Source organism: Rutidosis leptorrhynchoides, chromosome 8 (assembly GCF_046630445.1).
Source record: "Rutidosis leptorrhynchoides isolate AG116_Rl617_1_P2 chromosome 8, CSIRO_AGI_Rlap_v1, whole genome shotgun sequence".
Lineage (NCBI taxonomy): Eukaryota > Viridiplantae > Streptophyta > Magnoliopsida > Asterales > Asteraceae > Rutidosis > Rutidosis leptorrhynchoides.
In genome coordinates this window covers 94,412,133-94,424,644 of record NC_092340.1, presented here as the reverse complement: position 1 = coordinate 94,424,644, position 12,512 = coordinate 94,412,133, and positions in this window count along the sequence as shown.

The following is a 12,512-nucleotide window of genomic DNA, read 5'->3' as shown; positions in this document are numbered from 1 at the left end:
ATTAATCAAAACCTAACACTTAATTCTATATTCAACACACAACCCCTAAAAATTTTTATTACGGTTTACCCCTTCCGATGACATAACACCAATCGTGTACATCAATCGTATGATCGCAACTGAGAGTGCAAGTGGCGGTGGAAATGGTGGATGTAGCCAAAACTCTAGCGACGATGTGGTGGTGTGTGATATGCGTGTTTAATCTTGAATAAATAAAAATAAAAGTCTGTTAAATAGACATGTAGACATACACAACTACGTGGCAAACTAACTTTTTAAAAAAACAACTCATGGTTCGATCCCTCACCAGCTATATGTTATACAATGAAATCCCATGAAATCCCCCATGATTATTATTGAACACTCATACGATATTTATAGTACATAAGAACCCTAATAAACCTATAATCCTAACGGACTCAAGCCCACAATCGGGTTGGGCCACAACCTATCATCTAACACTCCCCCGCAGTCCGAGCGGTGAAATCGCGAAAGCTCGGACTGGAAGAAAACGCTAATATTGAAAAAAACCTAGCAAATAAACAAAGAAAAGTAACTTCTTCTTTTTTTCTTCTCTTGTTTGATGCGCCGAATAGACATATATTCGCGGATGTGGTTGCATATTGCTTGACTGCGTATACCTTTTACGTAGCATTTTTTTTCTCTTACGCCGTGACTTGCTTTGCCTAAGGATTGAGCAGGACTTGAGCATAGAATTTTGTCGACGATAACAGTCATCTTCAACGCTGCAAATGAGAGTTTTGACTATATTCTCTTTTTTTCTGTTTTTTTATTCCTCTTTTTTTTTTCTTATTTGCTGCATTAAATAAACTGATTTCTTGACGGCTTCTCCTTTTCCGTAGCGTTTTTTTTTTCTTTTACGCCGTGGCTTGCTGTGCCTAAGGATCAAGTACCGCTTTGATGACTTGCTCTTGATACCATGTTAAACATTGTAAACCCCGTGAATATTATTCATTATCAAATCGGTATTTATAGAGTACATAGTAACCCTAATCATCTAATTAACTCTAATGGACCCAAGCCCACATATTGGACTTGGGCCTAATATAATATCTCTAACACTATATACAAAGATAGATCCCTAACCAGCTGCGCTAGATTGTTTAACGTAGCAATTCAAAACAGAAATTATGTAAAGTATAATAAAAGAGACAGTTGTGAAATGAAAAAAAGATGAATGCTACTCAGTTTTCACATTATAATATATAGATAATTCTTTGGCTGATGATTAAAACGCTCATTTTTTAAACGAACCATAACAATTCGCCCTAAAAAAGAAAATTGTCAAAATGTCCTCGCAAGTCCCAAGGTGCTCTCGCGACTTGGTCTTGCGACCTTGCAATCGCAAGGTCACAAAGTGGTCTTGCGAACTTGCAATTGGACGTGATCGGGCACGATCGAAAATTTTCAAATAGCGATAACTTTTAATCCCTAGCTCGTATTTAGGCATCGTTTTTTTGAAAGTGTGTAATTTATAGAGATCAATATGTTTTTATTAAAACTAAAGTCCAAATTTTTTTCTATAAAAAACGACCTCATATTATGAGTTGTGAGTACGAATGTGTGATTTTCGAGTTGCGTAATGTAGTTCAAATTGATTGTTGAGATTCTTTTAGTTTTAGTCAATAATGGTGGAACATTAAACGAATCACAAATTAAAATGTTCTATACCAACTTATGAGCGGTTAAAGCGTGTTTAAAAGTCAAAATCAATGAAAAACGGCAAAATTGAAGGTCTTCGAGGACGAAAAACGGTTTCGAAATTCATTAAATTACACTATTTGAAAAAAATGGCGCCTAAATCGGCGCTACGAATCAAAAAATATGATGTTTCAAAGTTTACAACAAACTTATTACAATACTTGCAAGCCCAAGTCTTAAGGCTCGCAAGTCACATTGCGATATGCGAGGTTATATTAACAATTTTTTGAGACGGATCATTATAGTTCGTTTAAAAATTAAGTGTTTGATTAGTTAACTAATAATTCTTTTTTAGCCCATTTATTTGACCCAAATGTGAACATTATGGGCTTGTACACGTGGTATACTTAACTCGTTTATATCTAAATAATTTCATAAATGGTCCAAAATGCATTTTGGATTATCATATGTCTTGCAACTTTTCTTTGTACATGTATTGGAGGTTAGACACATAATTATTACTTCGTATTATTGTTTTATTGATTTGTTGTGTTTTCCAACATGGTGAAGTTGTAGGTATGTTTTGAACTGTGAAGAATGATAGATAAATCTACTAAGAATAAGATATATCTAAATGAGAACTAACAATCAGATTATGACACCAAACGGTCATTGAAACTGTGGTACAACAAGCTCCTCTAATCACTCCGTAGATTATAGGTTCAGAGAAGACAATGTGTATATATTCGTGTGAGTTGCCTTTCTAAAAAACAAGTTAAGTTTATGAGATGTAACTAATTGTATTCAATGTATAAGATAAGGAGAAAACAATGCAGCTAAGTTATGTTTAATACTTTGTATTAACTTTGAACATAAATATTAATTGCTCGTATGATGGCTATTTTAACACATAATATTAAATTTTTACACCGTATGATGCGCAATTCACACGATACCAAGTCTCGCGCTCTGGGGCTTGACTACCCGAGGTTTTACTTTTTATGGGGGAGCCAATGTGCCCGTTCATATGAGGGTTTACTCGTTTACCCAAAAAAAAATATTAATATAACAAGGATTTTTACGCCTTTCGTCTCATTAATTTTGAACTCCTTATTTGACACAAAAAAATGAGTCGTTATAAACGCTAACCTTTTCGATACATATAATAAAATGATTCTACTAAAAGTTATTTGTAGGAAAAAAAAAGTTCTCAAATTAACCGTAACAAAGTATTTTACTCTTAAATATATTTGTCATCCCATTATATTCAAACTAGCTAATTACAATAAATATTCTTTTATCTCAATTATTTAACCTCGATGTACAAATAATGAATTATATGATACATGAATATTAAAAATTCGGACTTTGTTTGCTCGGACACTTTGTACCCCTTCAAACGTTCTAATTAATATTTAATATATTTATAATTTAGAATTTTCTAATAACAGTCTTAAACACTAAGACTTCAATATGCTTAATCTGCTTGTATATGCAATCCACTTCCTTCAAATAGCTTATCACAGACGTCTTATTGTACTACTCGTACATTTTAAGAATACACTTTAAAGTTGTCATTAGAAAAAATCATTATAAATTTAAATTTTACAATTTTTAAAAGTTTGAGTGTTACTTAGACATTTCGTTGTGTATATATGTTTGTGTTAGTATTAGGTGGGTATTTGAGTGTCTTTAAATAAATAAATAAATAAATAAATCCATAATATTAATAATAATTAATAATAATAATAATTTTGAAATTGTTATAATAATAATAATAATATAGATATGGATAGTCAATTTTGGTGTATACATATAGTCAATTTTGGTACACAAAGTATGTATTTTTATATTGAGATTTTAGGCTATAAATACTCATGAATGCAAGCATTAAAATGGCACCATTTCTCACACTTACAAAGTGTTTCTTTCTTTCTCTCCATTATCATCTTTGTTCTTACACTTCATTATTAGTATTCTAAATCAAGAATCAAACCACTAAAGGTAGTTATAAGCCTACTGAATTATAACATCAAGAATCAAACCACTAAAGGTAGTTATAAGCCTACTGAATTATAACATCAAGAATCAAACCACTAAAGGTAGTTATAAGCCTACTGAATTATAACACGTTATCAGCACGATAATCTTAATACTAAATATGGTTGGCTCTGCCACCAAAATGATATATGGTCGGTTATACCACCAAAATGATATATGGTCGGTTATACCACCAAAATGATATATGGTCGGTTATACCACCAGAATGATATAGGTCGGTTATACCACCTGAAAAAATATATGGTCGACACTGTCGCCAAATTTTCATTTATGTTTACTAATATTTATATTTTTGTTATATAACATTTATTTATGATTGCTTACACATGGTCGACACTGTCACCTACTTATCATTTATGTTATATTAAATTTATGTTTAATGTTTATATACTTATGAATATAAATTGAATCTAATTTATCATGATGTTTGTTTTAATTTTTGATAATAGAAAATGTCGAATCTGGAAAAGCTTAAATTTACTACTTTAGAATCAACTGGAAACAACTACATGCCATGGGTTATAAAAGTAAAAATGCATCTTAAATCAATGGGCATTCTTGAAACCATAAATGAAAACAACACTTGTTCTGAAAAAGAACAAGCTACGGCATGTTGCTTTATTCATCAACATATTGATGAATGCTTACAAAATAATTATGTGACTGTAGAAGATCCCCATGTTTTATGGGAAGGTCTCAAAAGCAGATTCAATAATCAAAGAGAAATTTTACTTCCAGCTGCAATGGAACAATGGAGAACATTAAGGTTCCAAGACTTTAAGAAAGTAAATGAATACAGCTCAGCTCTGTATAATACATGTTCACAACTTAAATTCTGTGGACATGAAATTAGTGATGCAGACATGATGGAGAAAACTTTCTCCACAATGAATGCTGCAAACATCACAGTACAAAGAAATTTGAGAATGCTAAAGTTCAAAACATATCCTGAACTTAATTCATATCTCTTAGTTGCAGAGCAAAATGATGAGCTATTAATGAAAAATCAGCAATCCCGTCCTACTGGTACACTTGCAATCCCTGAAGCAAATACTGCAAATAATTATAAACAGGGACAAGGACGCGGGCAAGGTCGTGGTTATAATAACCATCACCATCATCATGCCAAAAGCCATAACTATGGTAGAAACCATCCTTATGGTAATGGTAATGGGCGTGGACGTGGTCGTGGTCGTGGCCGTGGTGGTCAAAGAAATAGTAATCCACGAAAATATAAATATCAACCACAAAACAAGCCCATTAAACAAGATGTTGAAGAAAATTCTTCTAAAAATTCTGAAGAATCTTGCTACAGATGTGGTAGAATGGGCCACTGGGCTAATACTTGCCGAACATCTAAACATCTTGTTAAGATGTATCAGGATTCGCTGAAAGGTAAAGAAAAGGAAGTAAATTTTGTGGATAATATTGATCCAACAGTCACTGAGAAACCATCTGATTTATATGAAGATTTCTTGAATGTTTAAGTTGTGTGTCTTTTGAAAAATAAACGATTTAATATCGTCTGTCTTTGTCATTATGTTTGCTAAATGTTTCAGTACTATCTATTTGCGTTTAAAATATTGTGTAATATTAATGTACTCACTATTTATTTCTTATATATGAAGTTCAATATGAATTTTGCTGGAATACAACATCAATCAAGTGGTGGAGATCTCTGTATAGCAGACAGTGGAACTACACACACTATACTTAAATCCGAGAAATATTTTATTGATCTAAAACCAACGGAAGGAACTATACATACAATATCAGGACCTGCTAACTTGATAAAAGGGATAGGAAAGGCAAATTTCATACTACCAAATGGTACAAAATTTTTAATAAATGATGCCTTATTTTCTCCCAAGTCAAGCAGAAATTTATTGAGTTTCTCCGACATATACCTTAACGGGTATGATTATCAGTCAGTGACAACAGAAAATGAGAAATATTTAAGTATCACTGACAAGAGTCATGTGGTTGAAAAACTGCCAAGACTTAGTTCTGGATTACATTATACACATATAAATGTACCAGAAATACATATGGTAGTTAACGAAAAATATATTGATCCTGGTGTATTCAGTTTATGGCATAACAGATTAGGCCATCCAGGATCAACAATGATGAAAAGGATTATTGAATGTACTCATGGACATCCACTAAAGGATAGAAAAATCCATCATGATACAATGGTTCCATGTACATCTTGCTCTCTTGGAAAATTGATAACTAGACCCTCACCACTTAAGATTGAGAAAGAATCACCAATGTTTCTTGAAAGAATTCAAGGTGATATATGTGGACCAATTCATCCACCATGTGGACCATTTAGATATTTCATGGTTCTAATAGACGCATCTAGCAGATGGTCTCATGTTTGTCTGTTATCAAGCCGTAATGTGGCATTTGCAAAATTTCTTGCCCAAATTATTAAATTGAGAGCTCATTTTCCTGATTACACCATTAAAAGGGTGAGACTTGATAATGCTGGTGAATTTACATCTCAAGCATTTAATGACTATTGCATGTCTATAGGAATTGTTGTTGAACATTCTGTTGCTCATGTGCATACACAAAATGGTTTAGCCGAGTCATTGATTAAACGTTTACAGTTAATCGCTAGACCATTGATAATGAGAACAAAACTCCCTGTATCTATATGGGGTCATGCAATTTTACATGCTGCTGCATTGATTCGCATCAGACCAAGTGCAAGTCATAAATATTCCCCCCTACAACTTGCTTTTGGTCAAGAGCCAAATATTTCCCATCTTAGAACATTTGGTTGTGCAGTGTATGTTCCAATTGCGACACCACAACGTACAAAAATGGGTCCTCAAAGGAGGTTGGGAATATATGTTGGATATGAAACATCTTCAATATTAAGGTATATTGAACCTATGACAGGTGACGTTTTTACAGCACGTTTTGCTGATTGTCATTTTAATGAAACATTGTTCCCTAGATTAGGGGGAGAAATGAAAAATAAAGAAAATGATGTTTCATGGTGTGAACCTCAATTAAAGTATTTTGATCCTCGCACAAAAGAATGCGAGACAGAAGTTCAAAAGATAATGCATATACAAGAACTTGCAAATCAATTGCCTGATGCATTTACAGATACAAAAACGGTGACAAAATCATATATACCAGCAGTAAATACTCCAGCTCGAATTGAAATTCCAAAAGCTGGCAATAACGTCACTCATGAATCTTTGCCACGTCAGAAACGTGGAAGACCAATCGGTTCAAAGGATAAAAATCCTCGAAAAAGAAAATCAGCTGATAATGAAGTAAAAGAAAGTGTTCAAGAAGAACCACAAATCAGTACTCCTACTGCAGAGGAGATTGATGATGTCAATACAGAAATTGCAATCAATTATGCACATTCAAAAATATTATGGAACCGAAATGAAATGAAAAATCTTGATGAGAAATTTTCATTTAATGTTGCATATGACATCATGAATAATGATGATGATCCAGAACCAACATCTATGGTTGAATGTCAAAATAGACATGATTGGGCTCAATGGAAAGAAGCAATACGAGCTGAATTAGAATCACTCAATAAAAGAAAAGTTTTCGGATCCATCATTCTCACTCCTAAAGATGTGAAACCTGTAGGATACAGATGGATTTTTGTCCGAAAAAGAAATGAGAAAAATGAAGTTACAAGGTATAAAGCTAGACTTGTAGCTCAAGGTTTTTCTCAAAGACCGGGAATTGATTATGAAGAAACTTATTCTCCTGTTATGGATGCAATTACTTTTAGGTACTTAATCAGTCTGGCAGTTTCTAAAAATTTAGAAATGCATCTCATGGATGTTGTGACTGCTTATCTATATGGATCACTTGATAGTGATATATATATGAAGATACCTGAAGGATTTAAGGTACCAGAAGCATCAAATGCAAAACCCAAAGAAATGTATTCGATTAAATTACAAAGATCTTTATATGGGTTAAAACAATCGGGACGTATGTGGTATAACCGATTAAGTGATTACTTGATAAGCAAAGGGTATACAAATAATCTTACTTGCCCTTGTGTTTTCATTAAGAAAACAACATCCGGATATGTGATCATAGCTGTTTATGTTGATGATCTTAACATCATAGGTACAAATAAAGAGATCCATGAAGCCATTCAACTTCTAAAGAAAGAATTTGAAATGAAAGATCTCGGAAAAACCAAGTATTGCCTTGGTTTACAAATTGAGCATATGCCTAATGGTTTACTTGTACATCAAACAACATATACTGAAAAGATTTTGAAACGTTTCAATATGGACAAGGCAAAACCATTAAGTACTCCTATGGTTGTTAGATCACTCAATGTTTAAGCTGATCCATTTCGTCCATGTGAAGATCAAGAAGACATTCTTGGACCAGAAGTACCATATCTTAGTGCAATTGGAGCTCTTATGTATCTTACAAATTGTACAAGACCTGACATTTCTTTTGCAGTTAATTTGTTGGCAAGGTTCAGCTCTGCTCCTACCAAAAGACACTGGAATGGGATCAAACACATATTTCGATACCTTCGAGGAACTACTGATTTAGGATTATTTTATTCTAACGAATCAAAACAAGATTTGGTTGGTTATGCAGATGCAGGTTATTTATCTGATCCACATAAAGCTAAATCTCAAACTGGATATGTATTCCTAAATGGAGGTACTGCAATATCATGGCGTTCTCAAAAACAAACACTTGTTGCTACATCGTCAAATCATGCCGAAGTGATTGCATTACATGAAGCTACTCGAGAATGTTTTTGGTTGAGATCAATGACACAACTCATTACTGATTCTTGTGGACTAGAACGCGATAAAAGTCCAACAACTATCTATGAAGATAATGCAGCTTGCATAGCACAGATGAAAGAAGGGTATATCAAAAGTGACCGAACAAAACACATACCACCTAGATTCTTCTCATACACTCAAAATCTCATTAAGGACAACCAGATTGAAATGAGATATGTGCAATCTAGCAAAAACTCTGCTGATCTTTTCACGAAAGCACTTCCAACTGCTATTTTCAGAACACACGTTCATAACATTGGCATGAGACATGTTCAAAAGATGTAACAGCTGAAGCGATGTCTACTTGAGGGGGAGTCAACTCCATGCTGCACTCTTTTTCCCTTAGCTAAAGTTTTTTTCCCACTGGGTTTTCTTTAGCAAGGTTTTTAACGAGGCAGTAATTTATAGTTGATCTTCAACAAAATAAAATTGCTATCCAAGGGGGAGTGTTATAATAATAATAATAATATAGATATGGATAGTCAATTTTGGTGTATACATATAGTCAATTTTGGTACACAAAGTATGTATTTTTATATTGAGATTTTAGGCTATAAATACTCATGAATGCAAGCATTAAAATGGCACCATTTCTCACACTTACAAAGTGTTTCTTTCTTTCTCTCCATTATCATCTTTGTTCTTACACTTCATTATTAGTATTCTAAATCAAGAATCAAACCACTAAAGGTAGTTATAAGCCTACTGAATTATAACATCAAGAATCAAACCACTAAAGGTAGTTATAAGCCTACTGAATTATAACATCAAGAATCAAACCACTAAAGGTAGTTATAAGCCTACTGAATTATAACAGAAATGAAATACTCCATATAATAGAAGACGTGTTTGGTCTGGTAAAAAGCATTCACACGGAATTTGTGTTGGTCAAAGGACAATGGTCTTTTGGTGCGTATACTCAACCATTAAGGGCTACCACTCATTCTCATACGGAGTATATTTTTATTTAGTCCGTATTATTTTTTTAATATTTTTCTTTATTATTTTTGTTGGGAAAAATAGAAATAATAATCTGATGAGTCAAAAGTGTTTTGCAGATTTTAGAGTCTGAAGTTGCAGACTCTGGAATTGCTGGAGTAAACGTTTGAAGATTTCTTGAAGCAAAAGTCATAGAATATTCTGGAGATATGCTTGTTATTTAAGAAGATTTGTTTTGAAGATTTGATTTTATCTCCAGAATTTACTTCCTAGTTATTAGCAAATTTGGTTTGTTTTAAGTTTATCTTTTCTATATTTATAGCTAAGTAGTTTTGGAAACCAAATCTCCAGATTTGGTTTTTATCTGTATAAATAGGGATGTATGGTTCATTTGAAAGATGTACTTTTTGCACGATTAATATTATCTTTCATATATCTTCATATCGTTTTCTCTCAATTATTGTTCTTATAATTCATATTTATTATTCAATTGAGAGTCTGGTGTTCATAGATCAAATACTGTGAATTAATAACTGGTATCAGAGCAGGATCAACATATCTTGTTGATGATCCAGTCATTTTCGAGCAAAAGATGTCTTATTGAAGATACAAAAGAAAAATCGTTTTCAGATTCGTCATACTATGCGCAGCGATATATAAATGATTATATCTCATTCGTTAACCGTTCAATCTTCATAAAATTTTAACTGTAGGTTCACAACACATGGAATTAAATTCTTACCGAAGGAAATTTCGATCGGAGCTTTGGATTGAGAGATTTCAATGGTCGAAATCTGCTGCTGAGATTGGAGGGTTTTCAGTGCAGTTTCAGTAATTTAATTACTGTATCTTCGTTATCATCTATATTTTTATGATTTTCGGATATGTCATTGATTACATATAGATGGTCGTTGTGTAAAAATTTCATCTTGATTGGACGTGTCTACGAAAAGATATAAATTTTTGAATACACGGCAGTCTGCTTGTGTTTCAATCTGTGCAGTCAGTTTAAAACGATTGTTTTAGATTCGTTGGCCGTTGGATCGTCATGATTTTTAGATATGAGGTAAAAGGCATATAGATCTATCTCGTGTAAAAATTTTAGCTTGATCTGATGATTATATTAAAAGATATGTATTTTTAGTTATGCTGTAATTCTGAGTCTGGAAACTCAGACTCAAGACTCTGATTGAGATATGAGTCTGAATTTCGGACTTAACAGTTTGACTCAAATGCAGACTCAAGATCAGACTCAAGATCAGACTCAAGCACAGCTTATAAAGATCAGATTCAGACTTCAGTTTCGCGTGAACTTATACTTAGTAGAAGTCAGACTTACACGAGGTTAGATTCAAAATACTTCAGACTCTAGGACTCCAGACTCAAATCAGGTCAGACCCATTTGAGTTCATCTCTTTTGAACTCAGATTTTGAAGTGGTTATTCTCCAATAAGAAGACCGGATGTTAGCTCAACATAATCAACATTTATGAAGATGAAGATTCAGCAAATATGTTCAACATTTATACGCAAGTGGTTAAGCGGTGGTGAACGCGGTTTTTCATGCATATTTTCAAATGCAGTTTTGTCATGATTATGTTCATGTTAGTTGATAATTTGTCTTCGGAAGTGCTGATGAGATGTTGAGGCTATGTGTACTACAATTATAATAAAGAGGAGGAGAATCAAGATTAAAGAAAGATCAATTTATCAAGAGATCTGAAGATCATACAAGATGATTAAAAGCTTTGAAGACAAAGATTAGATTTATTTTTAGTCTATATTTACATCTTGTAACCGATTGTTTTATCCTAATCAATTAGGGGAAGATTGTTAGGAAAAGATTTCCTATTTTTAGGAAAAGATTTTTCATATATTAGAATTGATTGGATAAAATCGGTATAGGTATAAATCCCTTAATTAGTGGGATTTTCATTTATCTTAAGGGATTTAGTTTCCTAATTCTTATCCCCAAGACTCTATAAATAAAGAGGTCTTGGGGTGAGGTTAGTTGTCTTTGCCTGCAGCAAGAACCGATCTCATAACTTTGAGATCGTCTATCCTCTGTTTTTCATTGTTTATGTTCTTCATTTATTCAATAAAATGTTAAACTTTGAGAAACTTGTTTTGTTCTTCGTTTCCGCACTAAGTTAATGTTTAATTCTTTTGCTTGATCGACTGATAATGCTAAAAACAAACATATATTTCATAGCATTATCCCTCAAGAAAGACAAGCTTTTAGTTGCAATTGTTCTATTTACAAGTAATATTCGTTTAAATAATAAAAGGTGAAGACAAAAGACAGATTCAACGAATTGAAGACGCAAACGACCAAAAAGCTCAAAAGTACAAAGTACAATCAAAGAGGTTCCAATTATTGATAAGAAACGTCTCAAAATTACAAGAGTACAAGACGCGAAACGCAAAATACAAGATATTAAATTGTACGCAAAGACGTTCGAAAATCCGGAACCGGGACCAGAGTCAACTCTCAACGCTCGACGCAACGGACTAAAAATTACAAGTCAACTATGCACATAAATAAAATATAATACTTAAATAATTCTTATAATTATTTATATATTATATTATTATTTATAAACCGTCGGCAAACTAAAAAACAAAGACATGTGAGCCTCCCCAGCTGGCCATGCGATCGCATGAGCTGAAGGAGCAAAACTCATGCGATCGCATGAGCCTCTTTTTCAGTTCACAGGCCTATAAAATTCGCAGTTTGAAGCATCATATAACATCTTTTTCCTTCTTTTTTCATCAACGTATATGTATATATATTATAATTTTAATCTTAATTTTAATTTTAATTCTAATAATAAGGGTATGTTAGCGAATGTTGTAAGGGTGTAAGTCGAAATTCTGTCCGTGTAACGCTACGCTATTTTTAATCATTGTAAGTTATGTTCAACCTTTTTACATTAATGTCTCGTAGCTAAATTATTATTATGCTTATTTAATGCCGAAGTAATCGTGATGTTTGACTAAATATTAAATTTGGGTAATTGGGTTTTGTACCATA